We start from the raw sequence: 13,768 nt of genomic DNA, 5'->3' as shown, positions 1-13,768 counted from the left end.
TTAGATTTCCCCTACTCCAGGCCAAGAATCAACCACTTCTCTGAGGAACCTTATGACCCAAGACCTTTTGACATAAGCCTCTTACAGTCCTTCCACCAACTCATGGTACTTCATACAGTTTGGCTTGAGCCTTTCTAAATTTTCCCAGAAATATGCTCTAAAGGCAGGTAGGGTTTGTACTTGTTGAGTCTGTCCGCATCGTCCCCATTGCCTGTGCTCACCCCCTATGCTGTCTGCTCTTTTTGTGCCACTGAGATGAGGGGGCAGGAGGGTGAGAAGATTAGAAGTGGTTTTGCAGGTAGATAAAAGTGTCAATACAGGCAGACATGATGCTGATAGGATTGGTAGGCTGGGAGAACTCCGGATGGGACTCAAATATACACATCAAATTCATTTTGCTTCACCACCATGCAAGTCAAAAGAACGCACAAATTTCTAAAGCAAGTCAGAATTTTTTATTTTTTTTCTGGCACTTGATCCACTCTGGAAGGAAGTTGCTCTCTGTGACTCTAGCTTCTCTTTCCTCTCAACTTGCTTCTGGAAGCTGTCTGGGCTCATTCGCCGGGCCACGGCAGGTTGGCTTCTCCCAGCATCCTGCATGCTCCTTGGGTATGTATCGTCCTCTCTGTGTTAGAGACAGGTAAGATTCAACAGATGGACTTTACGTCAGAACAGAGCCAAGGTCACAGTGGAGATTAAAAGGAAGACTGAAGACCCAAACCTTAAAATTCTAGACTTAAAAAACTTATAAAACAACTTAGCTAACTTTCCAAATATATGAGTATGTATCATGACTTAAACATATGAAGTAAGGCCCATATTCTATTCCAGGATTCAAGAACACTTAAATTATGACCTGTCCTAATAATCATGGTTTCTTGGGATTTGTTATGAGATTTAGACTGTTTTTTCTGCTGTACAAATAGTTGTTTCATATCTTTTTATTTGTAAGTTTCTATAAGTGACACTACACCTTTTTCTATGTTCCTGTCCCTGCATGTGAGCAGCTGTGTGTGGTGCACACGTGCATGAGAGAAAGAGGACAAGAGGAAGGAGAGAGCAAGAGCCATGACACACTGGTTTCTTACTTTTACAGGAAATTTAGTACATATCAGCATAAATCTGAGACTGACTCATCTGGCAGGAGGAATAAGTTCACATGCAAGAGTACACAGAGAATGGGTTGAGATCTCAAGAGGGGAAGGGTGGGAGTTAGTTTACAAGTTAAGATATAAGGAGAGGTGCTTTATTTCTTTCTGTTTCTCTTAGTCACATTGAATTTTTATGCCGACCTCCATAGTCCTCGTCCTAAGCTATCTAGGAAATCTCTTCCTCCCCTTGATCCCCACAATCATTTAGCTACTAAGCCTGACCTATTCTGCTGCCCCACATCTTGTACATTCATCTCCTCCTTTCTATCCCTACAGGTACCCACTTGATTCAGGCCTTCACTGCATTTTGTCTGGACCGCTGTTCTAGTCTTCCCATCCTTGACGTCTATGAGTTACTCATCCCTGAAAACTCACCCAGGCATCTCTTCCTACTCAGTAAGAGAAATCCATTTCTCTCTCGATGTCACCACTGAACTCAGTGTTACCCCCTTCAATAGTTCCCCCAAATATATTCTACTTGATAGCTTACACACTTACCTCCCCTACTCAGCCAAGGCTGAGAACTTCTTGAGGACTACAACTGTGTCCTCCTTATGTCAAGGACCCCAGCTCCTGGTGCAGTAGGTGCTTGAAGAACGCATGGTCAGTGGATGAGAAGATGATCTCCTCCATTGCGTGGGTGAACAAACGAAGAAGCCCCTTCAGCTCACTGATGAACTGTTACTACTCAGTGTCAGCCCCTGGCTGATGTTTCTCCCTAGGGCTGACAGTTCATTACATGGAAGATCATATCCTTTAAGATGACATCTTACAAGTAATAGTTTCTCTTTTGTAAGTAATTATGTTCTCAAGATACCAAGTTATTTTTCCTTTTTGAAGGCATTTGTAGTAATTATGCCTCATGTCTCCATCTAGTGTAACAAATTAGTGTTACAGCAATTAAGATATCTGTATAAGAAACAGTTATGAAAAAATGTATAGAAAACTAGCTTTCTCCAGGTTCAAAAACCTCCCATGTGTCTATTTTGTACTTTACAAAGTTCAGCAAGGTTTTTCTTGCCAAAATGACTAATTTCTAAAAATCTGGACAGGGTCATGCACCTAGAAAATAATGTGGATAATATATATGAAAAGCATGTACAGTTAGTCTGTCTTTCACCACTTTTAAGTTGAAGAGTCACTGATATGTAGTAACAAAAAAATGTTATTCATGTATTTTACAGAATAATATTTTTGTGAACTATGCAAACAATGCCAGCAATTTTACTAATAGTTTTTAGTGATCAAAATATGCCTCAAGGTAAATACTAATTCATCATGATAGCCATTTTTATAAAGCTTAAAAATGAATGTAACAAATAATATGCTGTTCAGGCCTAAGTCCTGATGTAGGTATGTATGCATCTGCCTACCTACCTATCATCTATCATCTGTCTAGACTATAAAGAAAAGCAAGGGGCTATGAGCATAGCAGCCTTCAGATGAGCAGTCACCTCTGCGGAGAGAACAGGGGAATGGCTTGGAGAGGAACCTCCAGCAGCATCCACAGGATCAGAAGTATTTTCATTCTCCTTGAGTTCATGGGTTCATGAATGTTTATTTTATTGTTATGCTTCCTAACTTAGATGCACATATTTTTTGATCCAGAAATCCTACCTTTGAGACTATCTACTACAGAAACAAAGCACCAGTATATAAGGATATACATTAAAAAGGAATACAGCTATGTAAGCTCCATGTATATTCTGCTTCTGCACTCTTACCTAAGTGTGATCAACATACTGGTTTTTCATAAGGGCAAATTTAATTATTTTAAATTTATTAAATTATTGAGTAAAAATATTTAATGACTTTTTAAAACTTTAATATATAACTTAAACATGGTTCAGTATACATATGCCTAAATATAATAAGGTATGTTATGCTGATAAAATAACATTGAGTATGAGATTGGAGAAAGTCTAGTAGAATAAAAAGAGGTAAATTAGTCACAATGTTTTCATATGGGGATTAAGGAAACTTAAAACCATCCTTGTTGTATATTATTGGAACACAATATTCTATAGTATTTTCTTTAGTCTCTCACTTTAGTATGAATTGGTAGTTGTTACCCCAACAATATTTTATCTAAAAAATGAATGCAAAGAAAAAAGAAATGAATGCACCAACCCAATGTGTATATTGCTATTCATCAGTATTTTGGATTTGTTTTATATTAAGAGATAACACAAATAAATAACATTATTGTTATGAATCCAATATTTGCAACTAGACTGATTGAACTACATAAGAAAACCAATTTCATTTTTATATGTTAGCAAGAAATCTGAGAAATGAAATAAAAATTATCATTTACAATAGCATCAAATACATAAACCTATTTATAAAAAACAAAAACCTACATAAAAGAGAGGTATGTCATGATGGATTGGAAGACCAAGTTTCCTGGTCTCCCCAAATTGATACACAGATTGAACAGAAACCTGATAAGAATTCCAGTGGTATTTGTAAAAAACAAGCTGGTCCTAAAGTTAGCATGGAAATGCAAAGCACCAATAGTGAAAACGATCTTGAAATGCAAGAAAAGGGCTGGAAGAGCATACAGCTTGATTTAAGACACACTATAGAGCAAGTGTAGTCAGGACAATGTGGAACTGGCAAAACAGACAAAGAAGCCAATGGAACAGAATAGGGTCCAGAAAGAGCCCACATCTATGTTATTGATTAGTTTTGGACAAAGTTGCTAAGGCAATTTGATGGGGAAAAAAGTTTTCAACAAATGGTGCTTTTGAAACTGGAAAAACACATACAAATGAAAAAAATTAAACTGGAAACTTATCTCAATATATTGGATATGGAGCATAGATCTAGACCAGTGTTACTCAACCTTTTTTCATTATCACCTCCTCCCCTTAAGAGACTTCTTAGACATATTTTCCCTTTAACACCTCCCTACCCACCACAGCCACTAAAATGAAAAAAAAAAGATTCTTAATTTGGATTCCCCCAGAAGTGGGCCCTGGGCAAGGGTTGAAAACACCAGGGGGGGAGTGGAAACGTGAGAGAGGGAAGGCAAAGCAAGGTGACAGGTATAGGATGTGTCATCAGGCAAGTTGTCACTGCTGCCAGCTGGAGCGTAAGCCCTCCAGGGAACTCCAGGAGCAAGGGTAGAATATGTGCTTCAGAGCTGCACTGCCCAAAGTTCAGGGAAGCTGGCCTCCCATTGGTCACTGGTTGAGATCTCTGCTCAGGGCTTGTTAATCCCCTACCCTTCTCACATAGTTTGAGGGAGTCCTAAGGGATTGTGGTGGCCTGGAAAACTCAGGGAAACAGTTTAAGATGCCCATGTGCACTGAAATGGGTGGGGCATCAATAGGTTCTACTAAAAATACCAAGTTTTGGCAGAGATGTGCAGCAATGGAAACTCTCAGGCACTGATACAATCACTTTGGAAAACCATCTGGCTACTATGGGTTGAGCATACACATCCCCTAAGACCCAGTACATTCCTGTTTACATATCCAACAGAAATGTGAATATATGTTCACCAAATAACATGTAAAAAATGTTCTATAAGCACTATTCATAATAGCAAAGCCTTGAAAATCCCCAAATATCCATTAACAGTAAAATGAATAAAAGGTGCTATATTTATACAATATAATATACAGCAATGACTGAACAAACTACAGCTATATGCACCAACACAGTTGAATTTTACACACATATGTTGAGTGAAAGGAGCCAAACCCAAGAATAGACACTGAATATTCAACTGCTATTTGCAAAACTGGCACAGCTAATAAGCTATTAGAGGTCAGCATTAAGCCAAGATATTGGTTGAGTGTAATAGTCAGAAGGGGCTTCTGGACATTGGTTTCTTGCTCTGAGTACTGGTTATGCATACTAAATACACACTGTACTGTAATTGACCCCGAATTCTCACTGAGCCTTATTCCTGTGATTTGTACACTTTTCTGTATGTTGTACCTCCACCAAAATTTTACATCCTGCAGAAGACAACACTAGCCTTTCTCATTTGCCCACTCAGACCATAAAAAAAAGTGGTACTGACACAAAATTTGATAGACTGACCAATGAAACAGACCAGAGGTCTATAAATAGACCCCAATACACAAGTAGCAGTTTATACAATGTCAAGGTGGCTTTTCAAATTAATGAAAAATACATGGATTATTTAATAGACAGTGTTGGGATAACTGGGTAGCCACTGGAACCAAAATGAGTTCAGCTCTACTTTGTATCTTACACCAGAACACATTCCAGATGAGCAAAGATTTAAATTTTTAATACAAAATGATAAATAGTAAAAGAAACCCTGAGAGGATATTTTTCATAATTTAGAGTGGAGAAAGGTCTTTTTAAGGACAATATAACAAATAATCCCAAAAAACATAAAAGGAAAAACTGGTCAATTGAACCATATGGACTTAAGAAATATATAACACAATCCAACGTAAATAAAGAAATAACAGAAATCACAGGAAAATATTTCTATTGCATAATACATACAGATGGCTGGTACACACACACACACACACACACACACACACACACACACTAGTATAAAACTACTTTTTCATAAAGCACAAACTTCCACTTTTAAGATGAGTAAGTCAAAGATGTAATCTACAGCATGGTGACCATAGTTAACAATATTGTACATTTGAAAGTTGCTGAGAGAGTAGATCTTAAAAGTTGTCATCACAAGGAAAAAGTTTGTAACTATTTGTGGTGATGGATGTTAACTAAATTTATTGTGGTGATCATTTTGCAATCAATATATGCATACATCAAATGTGTATACACCTAAAATTAATGCAATGTTGTACATCAATTAGATATCAATTTTTAAATTTGAGCTCCTTCAGATCAGTAAAAAGACCAATAAGTCACAAGAAATCTAGACAAAAAATGTATACAAATAGTTCACTGAAAAGGAATAAAAGCAACTCAAACACTTGAAAAGATCCTCAACTTTACTCATCCTGGGTGAAATAAAAATAATGCTACAAAGATATTATTCCTATAGTATTGACAGACATAAAAATGTCTTAAAATTCACTGTTGTCAAGAGCATGGGGAAGCAGGCACTCTTCAGATTGCTAGAAAGAAACTCTACAACTTGGTGAAACCTTACAGAAAAGTGTAGTTGACAGTTGACAGGCACTATCTATTGGCATTAGAAATGTACATACCATTTGCTCCAGTAATTTTACTTATACAGATAAATCTTAAAAGCATATTAGAACATCAGGAAAATTATACATACACAGTTATAAATTTCAATCTTATTTGAACTAACAAAAAAATGAAAAAGAGACCCCAAACAACTATTAATAGAAAACTGGTCAATAAATTTCAGCCATCAAAAAGAATGAAAAAAAAATATTTTTTACAGACATGAAACAAGTTTAAGTGAAAAAACCAAGGTGTATATTGTACATAGTATCATATTTTTAAGGTAAAAAGTAATTAGATTTGTATTTATAGGTTTGGGAATAAATAAAATTTTAAAGTAGGATTCTAAATCTATCTCTCAAAATGTGAGTAGAAGTGGGCTAACTGAGCAGGTGAAGGCTATTTAAATCTTGTACGTGCAAAGCAGTCTCCTGGGAGGTGACCTTTCAGCGCTTGGACTATTTTGCCAGGTGAATGTGTGTACACCTCGGGCCTTGGGCTGTGCCAGGGAGTTCAGGCCAATAATGTGATGTGTGAGCACCTGCTTCTACTCACTTGGGGACCTCAGTTTGACCTCTGGGAGGGTCTAGAGACTGAAGTCATAGTCTGACATCCAACACTTAGACCTCAACCTCCAGTCCCTGCAGCCTGTGTCCTCAACACGCCAATTCTTCAACCCTGTCAGGATCTTCAGGTCGTCAGCCTTCCCACCTACTCCTGGACCATCTGCAGCCCCGTCGTCACGTCCTCCCCTGTGGTGGACTTTGAGGCTCAGCGCTAAACGGAAACCCCGAATCCCTGCACCCTGCGCCCTTCTCACGGCTCCCGCGCGGCCAAAGCCCAACTCTGCCCCTTCCAAACCCGCCCTCCGGGCCTCGGCTCGGCCTTATTTGGTATAATCACACACACGACGGTGGTCGTACCACCATAACCCCGTGGTCCCAGCTGGTGACCTGCTCCAGCGCCGAGAAGCCCGTCCCCCCGCTCAGCCCGCGTCCCGCGCGCACCGCCCGCCGTCCGCGCGCTGGGCCCTCGTGCGCCGGGGCCCCCACTTCACGGAGGGGCCCGAAGCCGCCAGCCGCGAGCGTCCCACCAACAGCTCCGCGTGGACATACGCCCCACGCCCCTCTCCCGTCCCCGCCTCGGGCCGCCCCGTCCCCGCCCTTCCGCAGCGGGCTGCGCCCCCTGGTGGCGTTTCCGTCTCCCGGGAGCGCAGCCTGCCGGCGGCTCACTACCCATCCTCGGGCTGCCGGCACAGGCCGCGCCGCGGGCTCCGACTTCCGCCTCCCGCGCGTCCAGAGGCGAGTGGGCGCCAGCCTCCCTCGGCGCCGCCCGAGGGCCTCTGCCCGCGGCCACTACTGCGCACACGCAAGGCCGTTAAATTTATTATTAGCCAGAAAACATTCAGCCCTCTGGGTATTCTCTCCAACCGACAGGGAAAACCGAAACTTCAATGTGACCTTCAGAATCCGAGTATTTAAGAAGCATGCCCTCCTTTGGATACCAGAGAAAAACTAACAGCCTGGACAGTCTTCCCTAAGATCACCCTGGGATCTCTGATCTTGGCACCCCCACCCCCATCTTAAGGGGAACAGTGTCTAATTTTAAGTTTGCAATCTGGAAGAAGTGTATTGTATCCCCGCTCTGCTATGATCTCACGACCACCTGGAATCCACTGTTCGGGGTTGCCATGGACACAGGATTCTTACTCCAGTACTGACTCAGTACAGGCATCAGGTGAAGTTCTAGAGGTAGGTGTCTGCGGACAAGGGGGTCCCATCCCCTCTATGCCTGTTAATGTTGCCCTCATCCTCATAGAGTGAGAAGAGTATAAGGTTTTAGAGGGACAGCTAGAGGGTGGGGGGAGGAGGAAGGGTGGGGAGAGGAGGAAGGATGGGGTTCTTTGGGGCCCACAGACAGAAAGGTTTGCCTTAGGCTCAGCTGTGAGGGGCACTATTTAAGTGCCTTCCTCCTCCTGGGGACCTCCCGGAATCCCCTCCCTCTTGGGTGGTTGGGGGCAGGGCACTAGGCTGATGAAGGACCAAATAGCAGCGACAGTGTTGCTGCCCAGGAATTGGGCCTAGATTTGACTTGACGGTTTGTTTGGGGCCCGAGTGGGGTGGGGGTGGTTAAAAATAAAAAGGGAAAGGCGTTATCCTGAAAGGTAGCAGGAGAGAAACTGCCACCAGGATCCCTACTCAGGTTTACTCTCACTTAGGAAAAGTATCTGAGTTACCACATCCTTCTGTGCCAAGCTGTCCCTTTGCCCCAGTCCCTTCCAAGCACAAAAACAGCCTTACCTGCAGGTAAGTGGATCCTGGCCGTGCCGAGCTCAGGGGCCACCAGAAATCCGTCTCTGCCTTGGCCTGTTCTGGTTCTCGGGCCTCCCTCTCTGGAGCAAAAATCGTCAGGAGCCTGGTAGCTTGAATTCCTACTCCCACTGAGCATGAGCTGGTGCTCCTGTTCACTTGTAAAGACTATTTACAGGTAACTGTGCCCAAGCCAATTCAAAATGAACATTTATATTCATTTTGGTCTGTAAGTGTTGCCAGGCAGCTGTGTCTGGGAGGTCTCTCCCTGTGCACTAGGTGAAACTTCCACCTGGACTGGGGGGGGTTCTTGACTGTGAATGAGAGAGAATTCTCCAGCAGGTTGGAAGAGCGCAGGTGAGGAAGGAATTCTTCAGAGCGAGAGGAGAGAGGAGTGCTAGAATGGCGGAGGCCTTGCCAGCAGCTGAGGGCAGGACAGTGCAGGGTGGGGGAGTGGGAGCCTGTTGAACTTCTCCGCATAGGGACGTCTCCCTGGCCAGCTCCTTAGGCCAGGGTCACCTGGCATTCCCCTGTCCGCCCAGATCTGCACAGGGTGGGCACCAGCCCCCACCACCCCAGGATTCAGGGAGCCACAGAGCCCAGGATGGAGTGAGATTATATTCTTAAAACATCCCAAAGAAGGGAGATTTTCAGGTGACTCCTGAAGCTTTAGTTGGGTCAGGGTCACCCAGGCGACAGGGACACACAGGCCCAAACCTGAGCTCTCAGCAGCCTCCTGCCCCTCTGCCTACTTACCAGAGATAAAGTGGAGATGAGGTGGAGACTTGGAAATAGAATGAAATAGCAAAGAAGTAAAGATGCTTATCACTGTAAAAGTGCAGAGAGACAAAACACAATTAAGCTGAGCAGTGAGAAAGCTTTATTTAAACACCCACTTGAAGAGAGAAAAAGTGTGGATGTCCTCAGGAGGCACTGAACTGAAAGGTTGGGGGTTCCCGTTTTTAAGGATTTTTCAGGAATGTGACAAAGGGCCAGGGGTGTAGTTGTCAAGTGGTGTCAAGACGCTTAGGTGATAGACACCATGCCTCCTCCTGTTATCAGTCCTCCAGCTAATTCTTAAAGTAATAAGAATATACTTAACACAATGAGTTTATTGATCCTGTTCCTCCCCAGGATAGTGACTTCCCTCTGGGAACATATCAGTCAAGACCACCTGCCTTGCCCCCAAGGCGGGCTGAGTTATTGTCTGCTAAAGAATATTTTAGGGATCTTACTTCCTTACTGGCTCTTAAAATGGAATCTTAGCCTTAAGATGGAATCTCTCCTTTTCTTACTATACTGTTTATATCTCAGATTGTTTGGAAAATTAGTCATGATGCCTGTCTCCTATCACTGGCCTCCATCACAAGTATTTTTCTATATCTTTTGTTTTTCTCTCCTTACTTAAAATAGGGGCTTGTGGCATGTTTCTGGCTTCCCTCAGTGTAGACATGTTACACTTGCTAACTTGGCAATGTGCTTGGCAACAGAGTCTTTTTATTTTCCAATGACATCTAGTTTTCTTGGGTGACATAAATCTGCTCTGTGAATTGTTGAGGGGCCATCTTTTCCACCCTTTGATATATTATACAGAATATTTATGGATGGATATATCATAAATTACTATGATGATGTAAAATTGATTTGAAATAGGCTTTTTTTCATTCTGTCTGCATTTTGTGTAGCAAGTGGGCAATCTTTTAAAATGTCCTATACTTGACCTAAACTTAAAGTTTATAAAGTTTTATTTAAAATTTTAAGTTTTCATTAAATTTTACTGAACATTCAAAAAAAATTTTCCCTTATTTCTTGAACTAAAATACTAAGGGCAAATACAGAATGTATGTTTCACAGGATTGATAAAATTCCACAATACTGTAGATTTTATATTTGTGAATTCCAGAGTTTAGAATGCTGATTTATATCTAGTAAGTTCCATGTGTGACTTTCTTTCTAACTGGGGGATGTCATATATGTTTTAAACACATTGAATATAAAATGATATGTGCTTGTCTTTTTCTTAGATTAATTCTAGATTAAATTGAGCCACAAAACAATACTATGCAGATATTAAAGAAGAACCTTGTATATCTGTTTCATATGTCCAAAAAGAAATAGGTAAGTAATAAGACTCAAATTTACTGAATTTAAAGCATAATTCACATCCTTGGTTAATAGAATGAGGAATACATTGGTGCCTTCTTTCATAATAAATATAAGCTATATGCAAATGAAACTTGGCACAGACAGTTTAAAGACTTTGTTGTATGCCTACAACTTCCTTAAAAACACAACAGCTTCAGCAGTGTGCCAGTAATAACGTGCACGTACCAGTGATGGCCTCCTTGAAGCTTCTCCTCTAGGGGCAGCTGTTTGCCCTGATGGGGGATGCACTGCCCATGGGTAGGGCCACTTCCCAGAGACAGCTACTACAAGGGCTTCAGCTGTCCCATCTCGGAGCAATGACCTGAAATATTGTCCATTTCCACAGTGAAGATTGCAAACAGTGATTGGTGAGATTAGTGGCTTACAAAACAGTGTGATTGATGTTAGAAATATGTGAATGTTTCAAGGCCTGTGAATAGGTTAAAATGAGTAATAGTAACTAACTTTAGTATTTTAATGAGAATCAATTTAAGTAATATCATGAAGCATCAGGACAATGCCTGGCACTTAGTAAGTTCCACTGAAACATTTGTTAGATGAAATATCACTTCTGTGATATTCTTTAATTTTGGGAAAATTTGTCATTATTTTTTAAATAGTGCCACTTCTACATTTTTTTTTTCCATTTATTCTCAGATAACTATAATCCAGACATTAGGGATCTGTTTTTATTGTCCATATCAACTGGCTTTTTTCTTGCATGTTCTCTCTATTCTTTTCTTCTTTTCTATTCTTTTCTGCAGAGTTTCTCGATCTCATCTTCCAACTCTAAACTAGTTTGCTCTCACATGGATCCAAGCTATTATTATTCCACTGAGTATTTCAACAACTACACTTTTATACTTAAGATTTCCTCTTAGATTTTTTTCTTATGATTTCTTACTCTCATTTCATGTTATTGATGTCGTCCCTTATAACTTAAAGTGTATTTCTCATACTTATTTAAAATCTTGGTGAGTATGTTCCAGTAGTTTTGCCTCAGATGGTCTGTTGTTCGGTTTGTTGTATTTCCTTCTCAGCAGTTGTGCTCCTCAGGTGTCTGATTGTTTTGACCTGCAGTGGTCTTAGCATAATTATTAACTACACATCCTTTTCACTTTTAAAATGTCCTGGCTTGGGGGAGGTATTATATAGTCACCCTCAGTGGAAGCAAGGACCTGAAATATGTTTTTCTCAGGTACATTTGACATGAGGGAAGGTGATGATCCTGGGGATAGAATCTCAAGTAACAACTCTGGTCACGGTGTGAGAGTCTGTGCACAGCCAGCATTGAGGAGGTTGTCACCTGGGGGCTTTGGAGATGAGGACGAGAGGAGTGACCACCCGAAGCTTGCTTTTCAGCCCTTGTCCTGCTTTTATCAGCCAACCTAATGCTGCTCTGATTTTGTCCTGATGACACTGGGTAATTGTTACTGGTTCCTACTGAGGAACCAGTGATTGTCTCCAAGCAATTCAGAGGAAAGGCAAGAACAGAACTTAAAATTCTCCCTCCCATGAGGCCCTCAGGATGGCCCCCAGCTGCGTTTTTCCTCCTTCTGTCCTCCAGTTAAGGGGTAGCTCACCCTGCTCTAGAGTCTCCCAGGGTTTGTGTTGGCATTACTACTTGGAATTCATACTTTGGTTTGACTTCTGTAGTTTTGGGAAGAAGACTATTTGTCATCTTGAACATGAGCCCAAGATTTCCCAGGGAATTATGCGAGTGTATTTGATGAGAATCCTCAAGCGTTTTTGAAATTTAAAATATGTATCAGTATACATTATCACATACTGATTGCTTTTTGGCATAACTCAAGGTGAAGAGGGAAGGCTGCCTAAAAACCAGTAATATTTATAAAATAGTGAGTATTTAGCATGATTTCATGAAATTGACACATGGAAAATACTTTTTGCATGTGTCTTATTTTATGGATGAGGAAATTAAGTTGCAGGGAGATTAAATTACCCAAGCCAGTGGTGGTAGTGGGAAGTTGGATGTCTTAACTTTGGATAACATAACCAGATATCTTTTTTGAAATGAAGTCAGAGAAAAAGAAATTATTACAGACATATTCTCTGGTTTCAGTTTAGAAAAATTCCTTAAACATGATTTAGGCCAAGCTTGACCTGTCTGCTTGTTTCTTCTCTAGGAATTGGTCACTAAGGACTAGCCCTTGACATTGGAAAAGTCATTGTACTGGCATTTTCTTTCCTTTTTCCTGTGTCCCTTCATTACCTATTACCTGAATCCACACAAACTTCTGTCGATACATTCTTAGATCTCTTTAATGTTTCCCAAATCGATCCCAGAGCATGCCAATGGTTGACAAAATGGGGAAGAAGAAATGAAGTTTAATTGTGAATTCTATGCCTCTTTCCTTCCTTCTCTTTCCAGGGGATTTACACACAGCCTGGAGGCTGTCTCAGAGGTCCGAATGCTGTACTGTCTAGCTTCTGTCATGTTTCCTCATGATTTTACTTTTTAGGTCCTGAAATCCTGCCAGAAGAAAGAATCTGATTGTCTTCCCAGATGTGTGTTTTGCTCCTTGGCAGAGTTATGGTTGCCCCTTTAAGGTCCTCTGACAACAGTGAGAACAAGGGGTGGGTTGACTTGCCTGATCTGGTGGGAGGCATTGGGAGGGAGCATTGCTGGCAGTAGGTCACTATAAGAAACTGTAAGCTTTTGTAGGCAACTTTCATTTGGGATCTAGGGAGAAAAAAGAAAAGTTCATAAGAGGCAGACCTTACTCATTGTCTGTTTGTAACCCTTAGTCACTACTAGCCAGAACTCTTAGTAAACTCTCACGATGTCTGTGTATGAGACTCTACTAGATTGGAGCCCGGAGGAGGTGGCAGTGGGCAGGGAGCAGTGGAGCTCTCAGCAGAAAAGAGTAGCTCATAGACCTCAGCTGTATTTCATGCCCTCTGGCATTCTGCTGTCTCCTAAAGCTGGTGTCCCCAATGTAACTGTGTCCTCATATTGGAAGGAGACCCCGTCTCAGG

General features: G+C 41.4%; 1 long non-coding RNA gene across 1 annotated transcript; it reads right to left on the bottom strand.

Moving 5' to 3' along the window:
- Positions 1-471: 471 nt before the first annotated feature.
- On the bottom strand, positions 472-7,327 carry LOC140847250 (uncharacterized). The gene is made up of 3 exons (XR_012127065.1): positions 7,238-7,327; positions 1,650-1,875; positions 472-625 (listed from the first exon to the last, which is right to left on the bottom strand). It is a non-coding gene; the product is annotated as an uncharacterized lncRNA (long non-coding RNA).
- Positions 7,328-13,768: the final 6,441 nt, after the last annotated feature.

This window comes from Manis javanica, chromosome 18 (genome assembly GCF_040802235.1).
Source record: "Manis javanica isolate MJ-LG chromosome 18, MJ_LKY, whole genome shotgun sequence".
NCBI lineage: Eukaryota > Metazoa > Chordata > Mammalia > Pholidota > Manidae > Manis > Manis javanica.
This window is presented reverse-complemented; position numbering and strand designations above follow the sequence as displayed.